This window comes from Pongo abelii, chromosome 13 (assembly GCF_028885655.2).
Source record: "Pongo abelii isolate AG06213 chromosome 13, NHGRI_mPonAbe1-v2.0_pri, whole genome shotgun sequence".
In the NCBI taxonomy this organism is placed as follows: domain Eukaryota; kingdom Metazoa; phylum Chordata; class Mammalia; order Primates; family Hominidae; genus Pongo; species Pongo abelii.
The window spans coordinates 17,102,656-17,124,395 of NC_071998.2; the positions used below are offsets into that span (position 1 = coordinate 17,102,656).

The window sequence follows — 21,740 nt, forward strand, 5'->3', positions numbered from 1 at the left end:
GGGACTTTCATAAAAATTGTACTAAATCTATAGGTCAACTTTTGAAGTACTGACATCTTTAATATGTTGAAATTTCCAATTCATGAACATGGTATATATCCATTTATTTAGGTCTTCTTTGATTCTTTTCATCAGCATTTTCTAAATTTTAGGATACAGATCTTTTATGTATTTTGTTAAAATTTGTACATAATTTAGTACCTAAATATTTCCTTTTTTATGAAATAATTTTAAATCATATTGTGTTTTAAAGTCCATCTCCACATGTCTTTCGTTAGTACGTTTTTGTGTGTTGATCTTATATCCTAAAAACTTGCTGAATTCACTTAACTAGTTCTACTCAGAAAATCACGTCATCTACAAACTGGGAGTGTTTTAATTTTTTCTTTTTTTTTTTTTTAAATAGAGAACCCAAGTTTAGTTTTATTAAGAGGAAAAAGAAAGAAACTTTCAATCATACCAGAAGAAACTTAGCCATACACTTGGAAACTACTCAGATTGCTCATGCAACGATGACAATATTCTGCTAACAGAATTGATTTGCTGCTGCATTTGTCTAACATTAGCAACTGTAAACAGAGCAGTACAACTAGTGTTTGGAACTGTCTTTATAGTGTTACAGTGTCAGACACATTTTGCTTCTCATCACACCACAGTTCTCTTAGTGCACCTCGGCTTCTTTCTCTTCCATAAAGTCATTTTGATATTGAAGGACTTGTCAGTTTCCTTAGGAGTTTTCCCCTTGATCATATTGGCAAGAGTGTTGTATGTAACATCAAGGAAACTTGATGTCTAAGTAGTCTGCAGCCAGAATAAGTTTAAAAAGTGCTCCTTGGTCAACTTTAAGGAATTCCTGATCCCAGACAGGAGTATGGTCTGTTCCCCTTTCTTTGTTCTCATCACCCTGGGGAGGAGGAGGGTCGTCCTTGTGGTGAGTGCACCACTGAATGACCTTTTTAAATATTGCTGCATTAACATTTGCTAGAGGAACTAGGTCATCATATCCTTCATCATTCATCATCCACTCAAATCTTCCAACATGGTCTTGATAATCACAGATTATTTCTCAATTTCCATATCAACTTCAAATATCTCTCCATCAGAACTGCATCATGAATGGGGCAACTTTTTGTTTTTTGTTTTTTGTTTTTTGTTTTTGAGACGGAGCCTCGCTCTGCAGCCCAGGCTGGGGTGCAGTGGCGTGATCTCGGCTCACTGTAAGCCCCGCCTCCCATGTACATGCCATTCTCCTGCCTCAGCCTCCCGAGTAGCTGGGACTACAGGCGCCCGCCACCACGCCCGGCTAATTTTTTGTATTTTTAGTAGAAACGGGGTTTCACTGTGTTAGCCAGGATGGTCTCGATCTCCTGACCTCGTGATCAGCCCGCCTCCACCTCCCAATGTGCTGGGATTACAGGCGTGAGCCACTGTGCCCGGCCACAAATGGGGCAACTTTTCCAAAAGCTGCAACTTCTAGATCAGGAACATACTGTTCTTTGTAAAAGGCAACAGTTTTTTCTTTGCCAGGGGGATTCAGTGATGTGATTCTACCTACATTGTTTCAAGAAATGTTACAAGAAAAATCAAAGCAACACTCTCGAATTTTGGGGACTTATCAGTTATTCCTGCTGATGTGCAGCCAAGGACCCTGAAAAAGATTTTTAACTTGCCAACTAACAAGACATCACTTACACAGTAAAACATTTCAATGTTAGAGAGATTTTAAAAAATACTTTGTAAGCACTTACAGTTCAGACAAGCAACATACTATTCCAGTTACACATTTTTACAACAATGCATACAGTGAGTCAGCTCAGAGCCTCATTCACAAAATAATTTACCTTCTTATTCCTTTAGGATAAATTTTACCTAAACCTCTGTTAGACATTTTTTAACAGACACACAGACCAAGCACTTCATACAGGCGCTTCAGGAGCTACTCAGTAGCTGCTAGAACATCCTTTCTACTCAGCTAGAAGCTAAGGGGTTGTTGGGAGAAGGGGCATGGCAGGAGGCAGGTAGAAAGAGGAAGCAGCTCCTACCTGTCAACAAAGCATTGTATTTACTTTTGGTTTTAAGTGACCACTTTCTAGGTCTCACCAAATGCACTTTTTAATGACAATATTTTAAATTACAAATATGCAATATTCTGCTTAGACCTTAAGACGCTTTATGAAAACCGAAGCATAACCTTGTTTTTATGGTAAATGGGATTTTGAATTTTTTTTTAAAGCTACAATAAGTTGAGATACACATGCAGAGACACATGCACACACATATTCAGATTAATGAAGAAATCATATTGTGAAGTCTCTAACATCAGAGGCCTATTTTTAGTGCTAAGGTTAAACAAATAATCAGTAGTTTTCATCTTATTTTAGTTCTGAAATGCATATGCTCTTTTAACCATGAGTACCTTGAAGATCAAAGCGTTACGTAGCATGAAGGGAAACTGCTCATCTGTTAAAGATGTCTCAGAATTTAAGTGAACTCTATCTTGCAGTCTCTGGGAGGAAAATAACTTGAAAATGGGCAAAAGAAAGCATGAAAAATCAGGGTACAGTGGCTCACGCGTGTAATCCCAGCACTTTGGGAGGCCGAGGTGGAGAGATCACTTGAGGTCAGGAGTTCGAGACTAACCTGGCCAACATGGTGAAACCCGCATCTCTACTAAAAATACAAAAATGAGCTGGGCGTGGTGGCAGGCACCTGTAATCCCAGCTACTCTGGAGGCTGAGGAAGGAGAATTGCTTGAACCCTGGAAGCAGAGGTTGCAGTGAGCCAAGATCATGCCACTGCACTCCAGCCTGGATGATGGAGCAAGACTGCACCCCCTGCCCCCCAGTAAAGAAAGCATGAAAATTCGGGCAGTCTACATAGATGCTATGGAAAAGAAAGACTGGATGCAGGCCAGGTTGATTTGTTTGTTTTTTCCAAAGTTCATTTATTTATTTATGTATTTATTTATTTTTACTGTGGTGAAATATGCATAACATAAAATTTGCCACTTTAACCATTTTAAAGTGTGTAATTAAGTGACTTTAAGCATGTGCACAATGTTACACAAGCATCACTGCTATCTATTACCAGAAATTGTGGATAATCCCAAACAGAAACTGTGTAGTCAAAGTCCCCATACCCCATACTTCCAGCATGGAAGTTGACACTTCCCTCTTATAGGGCTTCAGAGACAGGATAAAAGACTCCTTACTTTCCTCCTTTTGTCATTGGTATTACCCAAGTGAAAACATGTAGAGATCTCTGGTGGTGGGTGGGGTGCAGACCCATACATCATGGTAATCTGCATTCTACTTTTCTGCTTCTGTGAATTTATCTATTCTAGGCACTTCATATATGTGGAATCATAAAATATCTGTGACTTTGCCTCTGCCTTATTTCACTTAGCCTAATGTTTCAAGGTTCATTCGTGTTGTAGCAAGCACCAGGTATTTCATTCTCTTTTTAAGGCTGAATAATATTCCATGGTGTGTACATGCTGCGTTTTGTTTATCCATTCATCTGTCCACACACTTGGGTTGCTTCCACCTTTTGTTTGTTGTGACTGATGCTGTTGTGCACGATGGTATACGAGTATCTGGTTGGGTCTTTCTTTGGGGTCTGTATCTAGAAGTGGAATTATTGGATCATATGGTAATTCTAATTTTTTGAGGAACCACCAAACTGTGTTTCACAGAGGATGCATCATTTACATTCCCCCCAACAGTTGCACAAGGGTTCCAACTTCTCACCAACACTTGGTATTTTCCATTTTTTTCCAATAACGACCATCCTAAATGGGTATGAATTGGTTTCTAATTGTGGTTTGGCTTTGCAATTCCCTAGTGACCAGGTATGTTGAGCATCTTTTCATGTGCTTACAGGCTATTTATATATTTTTGGAGAGATGTTGATTCAAGTATTTGGTCAATAAAAAAATTCAGTTAGTTTTATTGTTGTTTTGAATTGCAGAAGTTGTTTATCTATTCTGGATATTAAACTCCTATCAGATATATGCTTTGTAAGTATTTCTGTGAGTTGTGTTTTTACTTTTTTTATTTTTTTTTTGAGACAGAGTCTCATTCTGTCCCCCAGGCTGGAGTGCAGTGGTGCGATCTCCTCTCACTGCAAGCTCCACCTCCGGGGTTCACACAATTGTCCTGCCTCAGCCTCTCAAGTAGCTGGGACTACAGGTGCCCATCACCACACCTGGCTAATTTTTTGGATTTTTAGTAGAGATGGGGTTTCACTGTGTTAGTCAGGATGGTCTCGATCTCCCGACCTCGTGATCCACCCGCCTTGGCCTCCCAAAGTGTTGGGATTACAGGCATGAGCCACCACACCCAGCCTTTACTGTCTTGCTAGTAGTATCCTTTGATGCAGAAATTTTTTAATTTTGATGAGTCCAATTTCTCTACATTTTTCCTTTTGTTGCCTGTGTTTTTGGTGTCATATCTGAGAACACTGACAAATCTAATGTCATGAAGATTTTCCAATGGTTTCTTCTAAGAACTGTATAGTTTTAGCTCCTAAATTTATGTCTTTAATCCATTTTGACTTAATTTTTGTATGTGATGTAAGGCAAAGGTCTAATTCATTCATATACATGTGAATATCCCGATTTTCCACACCATTAGTTGAAAAGACTGTCCTTGCCTCACTGAATAGTCTCAGCACCTTTATTGAAACTCATTTGATCGTGTATGTGAGGGCTTATTTCTAAGTGCTGTATTCCATTGCATTCATCTTTGTGTCTACCCTTATGGCAGACCACAATATTTCATTACCATAGCTTTGTGGTAAGTTTTAAAATCAAGAAGTGTGAGAACTCCAACGTTGTTTCTCTTTTTCAAGATTGTTTTGGCTCTTCAGGTTCCCTTGAGATTCCATATGAATCTTAGAAAGGGTTTTTTGTCTTTTAACCATGAGCATGGGATGTCTTTCCATCTGCTTAATGTCTTCTTTAATTACTTTCAGCAATATTTTGTAGTTTTCAGTGTACAAGTCTTTCACTTCCGTGATCAAGTTTATTCCTAGGTATTTTCTGTGATGCTATTGTAAGTGGGATTGTTTTTCTTATTACCTTTGCAGGTTGTTCATTGTTAGTGTATAGCAACACAACTGGATTTGCTGATTGATTTTTTACCTGTAACTTTGCTGAATGTGTTTGTTAGATCTAATACTTTTTCCTTGTTTGTTTTTGTGGAATCCTTAGGGTTTTCTACATAAAGATCACCTTAGTGACCAGACATAACATTACTTCTTACTTTCTAATTTCAATTCCTTTTTAAATTTTTTTCTTGTTCATTTACTCTGGACAGAACACCCAGAGTTACGTTAATTGAAGTGGTAGGAGTGGGCCTCTTTATCTTGTTCCAGAACTTAAGAAAAAAAAAGTTCGGTCTATTAGCATCAAGTATGATGTTAGCAGGGAGTTTTCTTACATATATAGTGTTTATTATGTTGAAAAAGTTTCCTTCTGTTTGTAGTTTATTGAGTTTTTTTTTTTAATTATGAGAGGATGTTGATCTTTTTCAAATGCTTTTCCTGAATCAATTGGGATGGTCAGATGGTTTTTTCCCCTTCCTTCTTTTAACTCCGCTTGCTAGTATTTTCTTTTTTTTTTTTTTGAAACAGAGTCTCACTCTGTTTCACTCAAGCCCAGGCTTGAGTGCAGTGGCACGGTCTCAGCTCACTGCAACCTCCGCCTCCTGGGTTCAAGCAATTCTCCTGCCTCAACTTCCCGAGTAGCTGGGACTACAGGCCTGTGCCATCAGACCCAGCTAACTTTTTATATTTTTAGTAGAGACAGGGTTTCACCATATTGGCCAGGCTGGTCTTGAACTCCCGACCTCGTGATCTACCCATCTCGGTCTCCCAAAGTACTGGGATTACAGGCGTGAGCCACTGCACCTGGCCATCAGTTTGCTAGTATTTTCTTGAGGATTTTGTGACAATATTCCTAAGGGATATTGGTCTGTAGTTTTCTTTTCCTATACTGCCTTTTTCTGGCCTAGGTATCTGGGTAATGCTGGCTTCAAAGAATGAGTTAGGAAGTTTTCTCTCCTCCTCCACTTTTTGGAAGGGTTTGAGAAAGTCTGATGTAAATCTTTCTTTAAAATGTTTGTTAGAATTTACCAGAATAGCCCTCTGATCCAGGCTTTTCTTTGTCAAGAGAAATACTTAATACACTTAAATGTAAGGCACAAGTTGGTAGCTGGTTTCAATCCCATCTCCAGCTGCCTGACTCCAAACCTGTATCAACAGACAGCATATGCTATCAGATCCCAGGGAGTCTTCTCATATTCTCTAACTTGCCCCATACAGGCCCTAAACAGGTAGAGTAGGATTTGCCTGACCTTTAGGAGAGAGCATATGCAACCAGATTTCAGCAATTTTTATGTCATCCCCTAATCTGTCTCATGTAATCCCATCTAATGCTAAATCTTGGAGAGTCTTATCTCTCCTAAACTGCTCCATTCCATCCTTTGTTTGGAGAGCTTGTATCACCCTCCCCTTTTATCCCACCATGTAGATGAGAACCTGTGCAGGGAATCTATCTTATCCCCAACCTTGTTCACATGGCCCCATGTCTTCCAGAGGAACATTGAAGCTGTATTGGCCCATGTAGGGTGGAGTCAGGCACACACAGCAGGCAAGGCCAACAACGAAGTCATTTGGTCTAGAAAGACACACCAAGTTGCTTACAGATTCAAGGAGTTTATTACAGAGACAATGAAAGGAAGAGTAGCCAAAGGTGACAGCTCCCAGCCCTTGTGCCACATGCCTAAAAGGGCACCACTAATGTAAAAAGGGTCAGATAACTGCAACATAACTCATGGGAGACCACATTCCTGAGGAACAAATTCTAGATGACAGCAAGGGGTATTATGGTCTGTAGCTAAACCCTAGGTAGGAGTACAGCAGAAAGCATCATTCCACATACCAGCAGGTAATGAGCAACTGTCTTATAACAACCTCCTAAGAGGGATAGGGAGGCAAATGGGTGATGGTGTTGAGGCAGCTCCTCCCAAGCCTTTTTCTTATGTTCCAGGAGAATTGCAAGCTGCCATGGCAAGACTCAGATTAGAGGCAGTTCCATTTTTTTGTTTGTTTGTTTTTTGAGATGGAGTTTCGCTTTGTCATTCAGGCTGGAGTGCAGTCCAAAGTGCTGGGATTACAGGTTTCACTGTGTTGGCCAGGATGGTCTCAATCTCCTGACCTCATGATCTGCCTGCCTTGGCCTCCCAAAGTGCTGGGATTACAGGTGTGAGCCACTGTGCCTGGCCAGCAGTTCAAATCTTTGTTGCTTGTCCTATAGGGATACATATAGAAAGGCCACCATGTGGCTTACGCCTGTAATCCTAGCACTTTGGGAGGCTGAGGTGGGTGGATCACGAGGTCAGGAGATCGACACCATCCTGGCTAACATGGTGAAACCTCATCTCTACTAAAAATACAAAAATTAGCTGGGCGTGGTGGAGGGTGCCTGTAGTCCCAGCTATTCGGGAGGCTGAGGCAGGAGAATTGCTTGAACCTGGGAGGTGGAGATTGAAGTGAGCCAAGATCGTACCACTTTACTCCAGCCTGGTGACAGAGTAAGACTGTAAAAAAAAAACAAAAACAAAAACAAAAACAAAAACGAAAACAAAAACAGCCACCATGATGGGGCTCTTTCCTTACACAGTTCTGTTTATTTTTGCTATCAATTGTTGACAAAAGAGTGATGAAATCTCTACCCTTTAATTGTAGGTTTGGCTATTTTTTCTTTTTGCACTGTAGATTTGCTTAAGGCATTTTAAAGTTCTGTAATTTGGTGCATAAATATTTAGGATTTTGATGTACTCTTTCTGAATTGTCCCCTTTATTGTTAAGCAGTATTCTCTTCATGCCTGGTAATATTGCTTTATCTGAACTTTATTTTATTTGATATTGAAGTAGCCACTCCAACTTTATTATGTTTAGTATTTTCATGTTGTAATTTTTTTGCATTCTTTTACTTCTAACGTATTTCTGTCAAAATAGTATAGTTTCTTTTAGATAGTATATTGTTTGAACTTTTATTAAAGTTTAACAGACTCATTAAAGTTTAATGTCATTTAGGCTTATGATTCAGGGGTGTCTACAGTGATTGATCCCATTTAGGTAATGGAAAGAATACTTTTGTTGTCAGTTTTGCCCAAAATAAGTTAATATGAGGATTTCATTTGACCAAATCTAAAATTGTCTTTTCTTCTACCTTCAGATGCATTAAAATCCATGTGGCTGGCCTACATTCTAAATTATTTTTCATTTAAATTGTACTGCACTACAAAACCAGAAGTGATCTTCAGGTAAGTTGAAACAAAGATAACCTCCATTGTTCCTTCTTTTTTTTTTTTGACAGTCTCGCTCTGTCGCCCAGGCTGAAGTGCAATGGTACAATCCTGGCTCACGGCAACCTCCACCTCCCTGGGCTAAAGAGATCCTTCTGCCTCAGCCTCCTGAGTAGCTGGGACCACAGGCATGCACCACCATGCCTGTCTAATTTTTGTATTTTTTGGTAGAGATGGGGTTTTGCCATGATGGCCAGGCTTGTCTTGAGCTCCTGACCCCTCAGGTGATACACCGCCCTCTGCCTCCATTGTTATTAGAGGAAGTGTGTGAACAGAAGGGCCCCAGGCATTATTGATTACCATCAAAAAGTATCCAGGAGGAAATCCTAGATAATCAGAAGTGGGCACTTGAAAACATTTCTGTCAAGACTCTGCTTTTAGAGAACTTTACTTCGGGAAGTTTAGAAATGATGTATCTAATATGGGAGAGTAAGGTGGAAAGTAAGGTACAGAATGTAACTAGGCACCAGCAATATTACTTAAAGCTGACAAACTAATTAGTAAAATTATAATTAACATTACAAATATAAAAACTAAGAAATAAAGGAAACTAAAATTGGAGGTTGAAGAATGAGTTGAAAGATAAATATACTGAGGCCGGGCATGGTGGGTCACGCTTGTAATCCCAGCACTTTGGGAGGCCGAGGCGGGTGGATCACGAGGTCAGGAGACTGAAACCATCCTGGCTAACCCGGTGAAACCCTGTCTCTACTAAAAATACAAAAAATTAGCCAGGCGTAGTTGTGGGCGCCTGTAGTCCCAGCTACTCGGGAGGCTGAGGCAGGTGAATGGCGTGAACCCAGGAGGCAGAGCTCGCAGTGAGCTGAGATTGCGCCACTGCACTCCAGCCTGGGCGACAGAGTGAGACTCCATCTCAAAAAAAAGAAAGATAAACATACTGATTTTGTCATTGGTTATGCAATAGGAATTATTAAATAACGTTTAAATAAACATTGTCCTGTTAAAATTGCTCCAAATAATGGGAATGTTCTATACTTGCATTTTCAGCACAATAATTACTTGATACAAGTAGCTATTGGGCACATTAAATGTGGCTAAAGTGACTGAGGAACTGATTTGTTGTTATATTAAATAATAAAGGCAAATAGTTACATGTGGTTCATGACTCTCATCAGGCCACGGAGCTCTAACTAAATAGATAATTATGGAAATTACATAAGATTCTAGTCAAGAATTATAAAGGGCATGACATTTTACCCTATATGCAAGCTAACATGTTAGCTTGCCAAGTTTCATGGATTCTGGCAGGAGATACAAGACTTCTGGGTCAAAGACAAAGGATTTTATTGCTCACAGCCACAACCATATCCAGGGCACCAGCATTTTTTTGTGTTGTGATGGCATGCAGGGTACACGTATGACAAGCTTTCAGTATAAAATTATTTTTGGAAACAAAACATTTAAAAGGGATTAACAGCTTGTCTAGACTAAAGCAGACCACACTATGGATTTGTAGAGTGGTAGTGTGAACACCAAATGTCCATGCAATTGAGGTAAAACTTTTGTTTTCAGAATGTTGTCTCTTAATTCTTTTATCTACTAGTATCTTAAGCAGTGATTTCGAGGCCATATTAGGTTTTACAGGACTGGCCTAACATTGTTGCCTGGAATGTGGGTAGCAGCAGGATGATAACAGTAGAGTACACACAAGAATTTTTATAAGAGATAAAAACTAAAAGCTCTAAGGAGTATGTCTAAGGCTCTTTGAATCAACAGAAAATAAGTATCTTGAAAAGTAGGTGGAATATGAGTTGAAGATGCATCAGGGAAATGACTGTTTTGGCAAAAATAAGAGAACAGATGGGAAAGAGGAAAATTGCAATTTGATGGTGAGGATGATCACTGTTGAACAACACTGATATCATAAATAGACAACGGAGCCAAGATACAGTAATGAACCCAATCCAGAGAAGTGGAAAGTGACTTTTACTCCCACCAGTTTTATACTTCTGCTTGTGCATTTATGTCTGTGATGTGATAGGGATATTACAGCCTGGGTTATAAGTCTGTTCTTTAAATATAGGTAACTGTTGACATCCTAAATTTATTTTCATGATGAGTGGAATGGAAAAGAGAAGTCCAACCGGAAGTATATGGACTAATGAGTATCCTACCATTGTAATTTATAATTGACAGTTGGAGAATCTGGACCCTGTTATCCCTCTCTAATCTAAACCCTGTCTCTGATAAAGTCCTGACAATTTTTGTGCACTGATTTTGCTTTTTATTCTACTTACTCTTCACATTTCTTGTTTAATTCACTATGTTATCTGATTTTCCAGTTCCTAGAATTAATCTTAAAGACTATTGTCCTCTATTCACTATTTCTTTATTTTTCTTTACCACTGAGTTTTGAAAAATCACATTTTAAAATACCAAAATACCTGTGTACATTCAATGCCAGTTTCCCAAAGATAATTTTTCTGAACATATTTTTTTCCAAATGAAGAAAATATAGAAAATATACACTTGGAATCACTTTATTCTGTAGATAATATGCCAGAAACCAAAATATCTAATCTGTAATAAGGCTTATGTATATAAGTCTTATTTTATAAGAAAGGATTAAGAGACCTTATTTTTTCTCATTTTTAGAGGACCATCAACTTGATAACATCTTAGAAAAGAGTAAAGAATTAAAAAAAAATTTATTTCAGTTTTATTCACAACTTTGGAGAGTATACTTGCTCCCTAAAGAGCAAAAGTATGTTTCTAGGAAACTATGAGATCTGGGCATAAATATATTTTCTTCAAGAAAAATGCCCTGTAAGTATGCACTGCAGGCCCTCATAACCTGAGTATGAATTCACTGGCCTTGTGTTATCAATATTTAGGAAAAAGACATGGCTCTCCAATATTAGAGATCAGAGAACAAACACTGGAAAGATATCCTGTAAGAATTGTCAAAACTTGAAAGCCCTCAGAGCTGTTGAGTGATGCCAGGGAAAATGGTAAGGTAGAAAGCATCAGGGCTCATCCTTCACAGAAACACACACACAAAAACAGAGCAAAATCTGTCAGAATCAACTTTGTCAGAACTCTGAAAAATAGTCACAGTTTACAGCAACCGAGCAAATGCTAAGCCAAAACAGAGGCAACTGAAACATGTGTTTAAGGAAATCTCTGTCAAACCACTAGCTGACCACAAGATAAAGGAACAAAAACTTCAGAGGCTATCTTAGTCCATTTGGGCTTCTGTAACAAAATACAATAAATGGGTAGTTAGTAAACAGCAGAAATTTATTTCTTACAGTTCTGGAGGTTAGAAAGTCCAAGATGAAGATGCCAGCCTGCCCTTTCATAGACAGTGCCTTCTCACCATGTCCCTACATGATGGAAGGGGCTACTTAACTCTCTGAAGTTTCTTTTATAAGGACATTAATCCCAATCACGAAGTATCAGCTCTCAAGATCTAATCATTTCCCAAGACCTCACCTCTTCACACCATTTCCTTGGCAGTTAGGATTCCAACATACGAATTTTGAGGGAAGACATATACCATAGCGGGTGCCATGAAAAACAAAGAATACAGTCTTTAAAAAACTGGTTTATAAAAGTCAGTATACAAATAAGCAACTACAAACCGTGGTGAACAACAGTAACAGAACTTTAAAAGAGAAAAACATATTTTCAGAGTGACCACATTATAACATTTAAAATGTCCAGTTTTCAACAAAATATTCTAAGTCATGCAAAGACATAAGAAAAAAATGGCTAATTTACAAGAAAAGAGAAAAGAGAAAGTATCCTTGAACAAGAACAGACATTGAACTTTATAGACAAAAACTTTAAATCAAATGTCCTATAGATGCTCAAAGATCTAAAGGAAACCATGGAAAAGTAACAAAAGGAAAGCAGAATGCAATGTATAAAAACTAGAAAATATCATCAAGGAAGTGGAAACATAAAAGGAACAGAATAAAAATTTAGGAAATGAAATGTACAATATGCAAGATGAAAAGGTCACCAGAGGCTTTCAACAACACATCTGAGCAGGCAGAAGGTAGAATTAACAATCTTGAAGATAAGTCATTTGAAATTCTTCAGTTGGAGAAACAGAAAGAAAAAAGAATAAACAATAATGAACAGAGCTTGAGAGACTTGCGAGGCATCATCAGACATACTAATGTATGCATACTGAGAGAAAAAAAGGAGGGAAAGAAAATGACTGAAACTTTCCAAATTTGATTTTTTAAAATGAATCTACCTATCCTAGAAGCAGCAAAATGGTGCTGGAAAAGTAGATATCTACATGCAAATGAATGAGCTGACCCTTACCTTACACCATATACAAAAATTAACTCAAAATGGATCAGAGACCTAAACTAAGTGCTAAAACTCTGCAACTTTAGAACACAATGGAGGAAACTCTTCACAACACTGGATTTGGCAATGGTTCTCTAGATCTGACATAAAATGTACAGGCAGCAAAAGAAAAATAGATAAATTGGAATTTATCAAAATTGGTAACTTTTGTGCATCAAAACAGTCTCAGCAGAGTGAAAAGGTAATACACAGACTGGGAGAAAATGTTTGCTAATCACATATCTGATAAGGGATTAATATCTAGAATATATAAATAATTCCTACAATGTGACAACAAAAAGAAACAATCTAGCTTAAAGATGTGCAAAGGACATGAATAGAGACATTTCCCCAAAGAATATATACAAATGGCTTAGAGACACATGAAAAGATAGCCAACATCCCCAGTCATGAGGGAAATACAAATCAAAATCACAAGATATCCCTTCCTTACACCTTATACAAAAATTAATTCAAGATGGATTAAAGACTTAAATGTTAGACCTAAAACCATAAAAACCCTAGAAGAAAACCTAGGCATTACCATTCAGGACATAGGCATGGGCAAGGACTTCATGTCTAAAACACCAAAAGCAATGGCAACAAAAGCCAAAATTGACAAATGGGATCTAATTAAACTAAAGAGCTTCTGCACAGCAAAGGAAACTACCATCAGAGTGAACAGGCAACCTACAAAATGGGAGAAAATTTTCGCAACCTACTCATCTGACAAAGGGCTAATATCCAGAATCTACAATGAACTCCAACAAATTTACAAGAAAAAAACAAACAACCCCATCAAAAAGTGGGCGAAGGACATGAACAGACACTTCTCAAAAGAAGACATTTATGCAGCCAAAAAACACATGAAAAAATGTTCACCATCACTGGCCATCAGAGAAATGCAAATCAAAACCACAATGAGATACCATCTCACACCAGTTAGAATGGCAATCATTAAAAAGTCAGGAAACAACAGGTGCTGGAGAGGATGTGGAGAAATAGGAACACTTTTACACTGTTGGTGGGACTGTAAACTAGTTCAACCCTTGTGGAAGTCAGTGTGGCGATTCCTCAGGGATCTAGAACTAGAAATTCCATTTGACCCAGCCATCCCATTACTGGGTATATACCCAAAGGACTATAAATCATGCTGCTATAAAGACACATGCACACGTATGTTTATTGCGGCATTATTCACAATAGCAAAGACTTGGAACCAACCCAAATGTCCAACAATGATAGACTGGATTAAGAAAATGTGGCACATATACACCATGGAATACTATGCAGCCATAAAAAGTGATGAGTTCACGTCCTTTGTAGGGACATGGATGAAATTGGAAATCATCATTCTCAGTAAACTATCGCAAGAACAAAAAACCAAACACCGCATATTCTCACTCATAGGTGGGAATTGAACAATGAGAACACATGGACACAGGAAGGGGAACATCACACTCTGGGGACTGTTGTGGGGTGGGGGGAGGGGGGAGGGATAGCATTGGGAGATATACCTAATGCTAGATGACGAGTTGGTGGGTGCAGTGCACCAGCATGGCACATGTATACATATGTAACTTACCTGCACATTGCGCACATGTACCATAAAACCTAAAGTATAATAATAATAGTAATAATAATAAAAGAAAAAAATAAAATAAAAAAATAAAAAAATTAAAAAAAAAAAAAGATATGACTTCACACTGATTAGAATGGTTATTAATTAATAAATAATAATGTGTTGGTCACGATGAAGAACAATTTGAATGCTTGCACATTGCTGGAATGCTACAGCTGCTGTGGGAAACAGCATAGCGGCTTCTCAAAAATTAAACAGAGAATTACCATATGACCCAGAAATGGCACTTATGGGAATATATCTAAAGAAATTGAAAGCAGGGACTTGAACAGATATTTATATTCTCGTGTTCCTAACAGCATTATTCACAACAGCTAGCATGTGAAAGTAACCCAAGTGTCCATTAACGGATGAATAGATAAATGAAATATGGTATATACATGCAACGGTGCATATTCAGCCTTAAAATGGAATGAAATTCTGATAGTTGTTATAACATGAGTGAACTCTGAAGACATTATGCTAAGGGAATGAAATAATCCAGTCATAAAGGACAGATATTGTATGATTTCACTTATATGAGGTATCTAAAGTAATCACACCCATAGATACAGAAATTAGAAAGGCGGTTGCCAGGGGCTACGGGGAGGAAGGAAGAGGAAGTTATTGTTTTTAATGGGTACAGATTTTCAATTAGGGAAGATGAAAAAATCTTGGAGATGGATGGTGGGGATGGTTGCATAGCAATGTGAATTGAATATTCTTAATTCCACTGAACTGTACACTTAAAAATGGCTAAAATGATAAACTTTAGTTAATGATAAATTTTATGTTATTTTATCTCAAGAAATTCTTATTAAGCTATCATGAATGGATTTAGCAGCTGCTGATGATTACCGTCTACAACAATTATTTCAGGTTGCACGGTGGTGATAGTCTTTTAATCCTTGTGAAATTATTAACTCTATTTTTTCCTACAAAGAAGGCCTTTTCCTCTTTAACTCTGTTACCCTAAAACAGTTTGTACTGCATCATTTTTAATAGTAGTCATGATTTTTTAATGATAATCAGTTTCATGCAGTTTGAATGAGCATCGGGTGATATGGCTTCAAATTCAGAATATTTAAGAATCTCTGCTATTTGAAAAATGTGTGTAATATTTGTGAACTGAGAAAAGAACCCAAAGTAGCTTCAGAATAACAAGAAAATAGTTATTCTAGGCCCGGCGTGGTGGCTCACGCCTGTAGTCCCAGCAGTTTGAGAGGCCAAGGCAGGTGGATCACGAGGTCAGGAGATCGAGACCATCCTGGCTAACACGGTGAAACCCCGTCTCTACTAAAAATACAAAAAATTAGCTGGGCATGGTGGTGGGTGCCTGTAGTCCCAGCTACTTGGGAGGCTGAGGCAGAGAATGGTGTGAACCTGGGATGTGGAGCTTGCAGTGAGCCGAGATCATGCCACTGTACTCCAGGCTGGGTGACAGAGTGAGACTCTGTCTCAAAAAAATAAAAAGAAAGAAAAAGAAAATAGTTATTCTAGCCAGCCAGACTCGTAAGCAGCCATTCTGGTGGGTGTGTAAAGGGATAGTCATTCTTATTCTCTCTCAGTCGCACTCTCCATTGCTCTGATTACTCTTGTCTTGGTCTAGTTGGCCTGGGAGTGACGGACATTTTCATAAATTAACTTCTTGATTTGAATAATAAATAATTACTTTAAAAGAAGGAAAGGACCCATATCACTTTGCCTTCTTCATCACTGAGGTTTGCTTGACAGTCTAGCTCAGACAAAAGAGAAGGTGGTTGCTAGCCTGGCTTGTGGTAGGCACTTCTCAGAGTAAAGCCAAAGGAACATTCTTAATGGCTTCAAGTGTCTGCACTTGACTTTTATGTCTTCCTCAAATGGGATAAAATCTTTCCCATAGCGAGCGCTGGTTTTCCTGAGTGGGGGCTTACCCTCCATTCTGCGCGTGATCTCTTCCCGCCTTCTGAGCGTGAGTGCCAGTGTTACCTCTTCAGAGAAGCCCCTGCCAACTACCACGAGAATTCCTGTCCTTGTCTTCTGCTCTGTTGTCTCTCATCATAGTCCTTATCATCTCCACCTCTAGATGCTAAGCTAGGGGAAGGTAGGTAATGTCTTGTTAATTACCAGAAATCCACTGCCTAGTAGTATCTAGCAGATTTAGGTCCTTGTTCCTTTCTCAAGAAATTTTTGAGCACATATATGCTCAGTGAGACAAAGACAAGCTCCCTGTCCTCAGGAAGTTGACATTTTGTTGTTAGTCAACATACTTAGGATACTTTGTGTAGTGAGAGAACTATGAGAAAAAAGAAAGATAATAACAGAGGTGAGTAGTGCTACTATGGATGGTCACAGACTCAATTAGCTTAAATTCTTTGATAAGATACTTCATGGAATGAAGTAGAAGCCCGGAAGCAAGTCTGACTAAACTTCACAAAGACCTGTTCTTACAGCATAAAGCAATGCAATTCAAAACACAATAAACAGACTTTGGTTTCTGGTCTGATGCAAAGAGTTTGGAAGTCATTATTCTTATCTTCCTAGCAAGAATAAGGTTGAACAAACTGAAAACTAACAACTCTTCTTAGCTCAAGTAGACAATTGAGATCATGGGACAAACTGCTATCAGGACAACTGGAGAAACAGACAGGCAGATACAGAGAATCACAGCTTACCAGGAGCAGATGCCCAGAGGAAGATGTCCACAGCAGTATGGGCAGCAACCTTTTAAACTGTAATTCGTAAATTGCTAGAGGCTCAATGTGGACTAACTTTAGAGCTAAAACCTCAGAAGAAACCTGGTCTTGGAGGCAGCCCCCATACTTCACAGAGTTTTACTTGCAAGATCCCTACCAGGTTCTCAGTATAGAGATCAGAGAAAATTCCTTTGATGATTTTTCTCAGGGTGGAGGGGAAAAGTAACCATTTTTGAGACGTGCTCAGAGCTCTCTGCTCCCCTTAACAAGGCCCACACTCAGGGGAACTACTTTACCAGAACCCAGCCTAATGGGTTTTTATGAAAACCTAAGTGACCTGGGGAAGGCAATCCCCAACCCCAGCTCCCTGCAGACTTTAACAGGGACGAAAAGAAATATATAACTTCAGTTCACTAAAAGACTGGGATCTAACCAGAGGGTTATAGAAGGCTTGCCCTCCTCCCACTCATTACTACTGCATAAATAGTGCTCCTGCATGATAGCCTGGAATTACAGTTAAAAGAACTGAAGGCTCAGACCCTATTTCCGGAGTCTATGAACACCCAAAGACAACAGGGGAGACAGAAACAAGGACACTAGAGGAAATTTTTGCTTTTAACATCACAGCTATGGCAAACAGGAAACACAGTTTAACTCTTAGCCAGACAAACATTAAACTTTACATTATCTATCTACTGCAGTTCCTTTTATCTGATACATCGTATTCAGCTTCCAATAAAAATTGCAGTGCATTAAAAGGCAAAAATAACACAATCTGAAGAAACAAAGCAAGCATCAGAACTGGACTCAGAATTGGCAGAGGTTTTGGAATTACTAGACTTGAAATTTAAAATGACTCTGATTAATATGCTAAGGGCTATAATGGAAAAAGCGAATACCATGCAAGAACTGATGGATAATGTAAACAGGGAGATGTAAGCTCTAAGAAAGAATCAAAAGTAAATGTTACAATTCAAAAACGATGAAACAAAAATGAAGACTGCTTTCATGTGCTCATCAGTAGATGGCATATAACTGAGAAAGACTCCGTGAGCTCAAAGATATGGCAATATATACTTCCAAACGTTAAACGCAAAGAGATAAAAGATTTTTTAAAAACAGAACAGAATATCCAAGAAGGTGAGATAATTACAAAAGTAACATACATATAATGGGAATACCAAAAAAGAGAGGAAAAATAAAGATAAGAAATAGTTGAAGTAATAATGGCTGATAATTTTTGAAAATTAATAACAGGCACCAAACTATAGACCAGGAAACTAAGAGAACACTTAGGATAAATATCAGATAACATACACCTAAACATATCATATTCAAACTGTAGAAAAATAAAAAACAAAGAGAAAATCTTGAAAGGAGGTGGGGGGAGGGGATGTTACATGTTGAGAAACAGAGTAACAACCACATCAGACTTCTCTTCAGAAACCAGGCAAGTGACAGTGGAGTGAAATATTTAGTGCTGGCCGTGGCTCACACCTGTAGTCTCAGCACTTTGGGAGGCCAGGGTGGGCAGATCATGAGGTCAGGGGGTCGAGACCATCCTGGCTAACACGGTGAAATCCTATCTCTACTAAAAATACAAAAAAAAATTAGCCAGGTGTGTTGGCGGGCGCCTATAGTCCCAGCTACTCAGGAGGCTGAGGCAGGAGAATGGCGTGAACCTGGGAGGTGGAGCAGTGAGCTGAGATCGCACTACTGCACTCCAGCCTGGGCGACAGAGCAAGACTCTGTCTCAAAAAAAAAAAAAAAAAAAGAAATATTTAGTGTTGACAGAAAAAAATTCATCAACTTAGAATTTCACATCCAATGAACAACACTGTGCCCACAAATTCTATAACATAGATGAAATGGACCAATTCCTTAGAAGACAAATACACCAAAACTCACACAAATAAGAAATAGACTACTTCAGTAGGCCTATATCTATTAAAGAAATGGAATTGATAATTAATAACTTTTTATAAAAAGCTCCAAGCCAATATAGTTTCACTGGTGAATTCTGCCAAACATTAAGACAGAAATTCTCTACGATCTTTTCAGTAAAATAGAGGGGATACTTTCTAACTAATTCTATAAGCCAGCAGTGGCCTAAGACTAAAATCAGACAAAGATATTAAAAGATAAGAAAACCATAGATCAATGTTTCTCATGAATATGGAAGTAAAATCCCTCAACAAAATATTAGCAAATAGAATTCAACAATATTTAAAAGGAATTATATACCATAATTTGGATTTAGCCCGCATATGTATGCACAGCTGTTTCAACATAGAAAATCAATTAATCTGGGCTGGGCATGGTGGCTCACACCTGTAATCCCAGCATTTTGGGAGGCCGAGGCAGGCAGATCACGAGGTCAGGAGTTTGAGACCAGCCTGACCAACATGGTGAAATCCCGTCTCTACTAAAAATACAAAAATTAGCTGGGCATGGTGGTGTGCATCTGTAATCCCAGCTACTCAGGAGGCTGAGGCAGGCGAATCACTTGAACCTGGAAGGCAGAGGTTGCAGTGAGCCAAGATCGCAACTGTACTCCAGCCTGGGCAACAGAATGAGACTCCATCTCAAAAAAAAAAAAAAAAAAGGAAAAAGAAAATAAATTAACCTAATCCATCTTGTCAACTGGTTAAAGAAAAAAATCATATAATCATATCAATAAATGCAGAAAATGCATTTGACAAAATCCAATCCCCATTTATGATAAATACTCTCAGCAAACAAGGAATAGAGGGAAGCTCCTCAGCTTGATAAAGAACATTTACAGAAAACTCATGGCTGACATCATAGTTAAATGCTGAGAAAGAAAATGCCCCTAAGATAGTAATCAAGGGAAGGATGTCCCCTCTCACCACACCTATTCAGCATCATACTGAAAGTCCTAGCTAATGGAACAAAACTCTAAAATGAAGTAAAAAGCCTACAGATAGGGAAGGAAGAAATAAAACTATCTTTGTTTGCAGATGATATGATTGTCCCTGTAGGAAACCCCAGAGTTGACAGACAAACATCTGGAACTAAGTGATTATTAGCAAGATTGCAGCATACAAGCTTATTATACAAAAGTCAATTACATTCCTATAAGCCAACAATGAAAATTGGAATTTGAAATTGAAAACACACAATTTATATTATCATTAAAACAATGAAATACTTAGGTATAAATCTAACAATATGCATGCAAGATCTATATGAGGAAATGTACAAAACTCAGATGAAAGAAATAAATAGCTAAATAAATGGAGAGATACTCCATGTTAATGGATAGGAAGATTCAATACTGTTAAGATGTTAGTTCCTACCAACTTGATCGATAGATTCAACACAATCTCAATAAAATATCAGCAAGTTATTTTGTAGACATCAACAAACTGATTCTAAAGTTTATATGGAAATGCAAAAGACCCAGACAGTCAACTCAATATTGAAGAAAAACAAAGTCAGAAGACTAATACCACCTGGCTTCAAAAATTACTATAAAGCTACAGTGATCAAGGCAGTGTCATATTGGTGAAATAACTGACAAGTATTAATAGATCAATGGAACAAAATAGAGAACCCAGAAAAAGACCCACACAAGTATCAGCAACTGATCTTTGACCAAAGAACAAAGGCAATACAGTGGAGAAAAGTAGCCTTTTCTACAAATGTTGCTGGCACAATGTGAAATAAAAAAAGCTATGCTCCAAAGTTGCTTCCACATTTTCAGGTATCTTCATAGCAGTACCCCACTCCTGGTTCCAATTTTCTGTATTAATCCATTCTCACACTGCTATAAACAGCTACCTGAGATGGGGTAATTTATGATGCAAAGAGGTTTAATTGACTCACAGTTCTGCAGGCTTAACAGGAAGCATGACTGGGAGGCCTCAGGAAACTAACAATCATGCCAGAAAGTGAAGGGGAAGCAATCACATCTTTACCATGGCAGAGCAAACGAGAGAACGAAGGGGGAAGTGCCACACACTTTTAAACCATCAGATCTTGTGAGAATCCACTATCACCAGAGCAGCAAGGGGGAAATCTGCTCCATGATCCAATCGCCTCCCATCAGGCCCCTCCTTTAATTTGACATGAGATTTGGGCGGGGACACAAATCCAAACCATATCAGGCAGTGAAACTATTTTTTATGATACTGTAATGGTGGATATTACATCATTGCATTAGTGGAAATCGCACTAAAATACATGCATTTGGCAAAACTCAGAACTGTAGAGCAGATAGAATGAAAGCTAATATAAACTATGTATTTTAAATGTACTAAGCTAATGCAATATATTAATAATAGGGGAAACTGTGTGGGTTGATGAGCCGAGGTATATGGGAACTCTGTGCTTTCTGCTCAATATTTCTGTATACCTAAAACTGCTCTGTACATCTATTAATATCCCAGCACTTTGGGAGGCTGAGGTGGGCAGATCGCTTGAGCCCAGTAGTTTGAGACCAGCCTGGGCAACATAGTGAAACCCCATCTCTGCCAAAAAAAAATACAAAAAGGCCAGGCATAGTGGCCCACGCCTGTAATCCCAGCGCTTGGGAGGCCGAGGCAAGGTGGATCACCTGAGGTCAGGAGTTTGAGACCAGCTTGGCCAACATGGTGAAACCCTGTCTCTACTAAAAATGCAAAAAATTGTCTGGGCGTGGTGGCACATGCCTGTAATCCCAACTACTCGGGAGGCTGAGGCAGGAGAATCGCTTGAACCCAGGGGGCAGAGGTTGTGGTGAGC

The 21,740-nt window shown here is 38.6% G+C and overlaps 1 pseudogene; it reads right to left on the reverse strand.

Annotated features, from left to right (window-relative positions):
- Positions 1–608: 608 nt before the first annotated feature.
- LOC100442671 (S-phase kinase-associated protein 1-like) lies at positions 609–5,097 on the reverse strand (annotated as a pseudogene).
- Between the last annotated feature and the right edge of the window lie 16,643 nt (positions 5,098–21,740).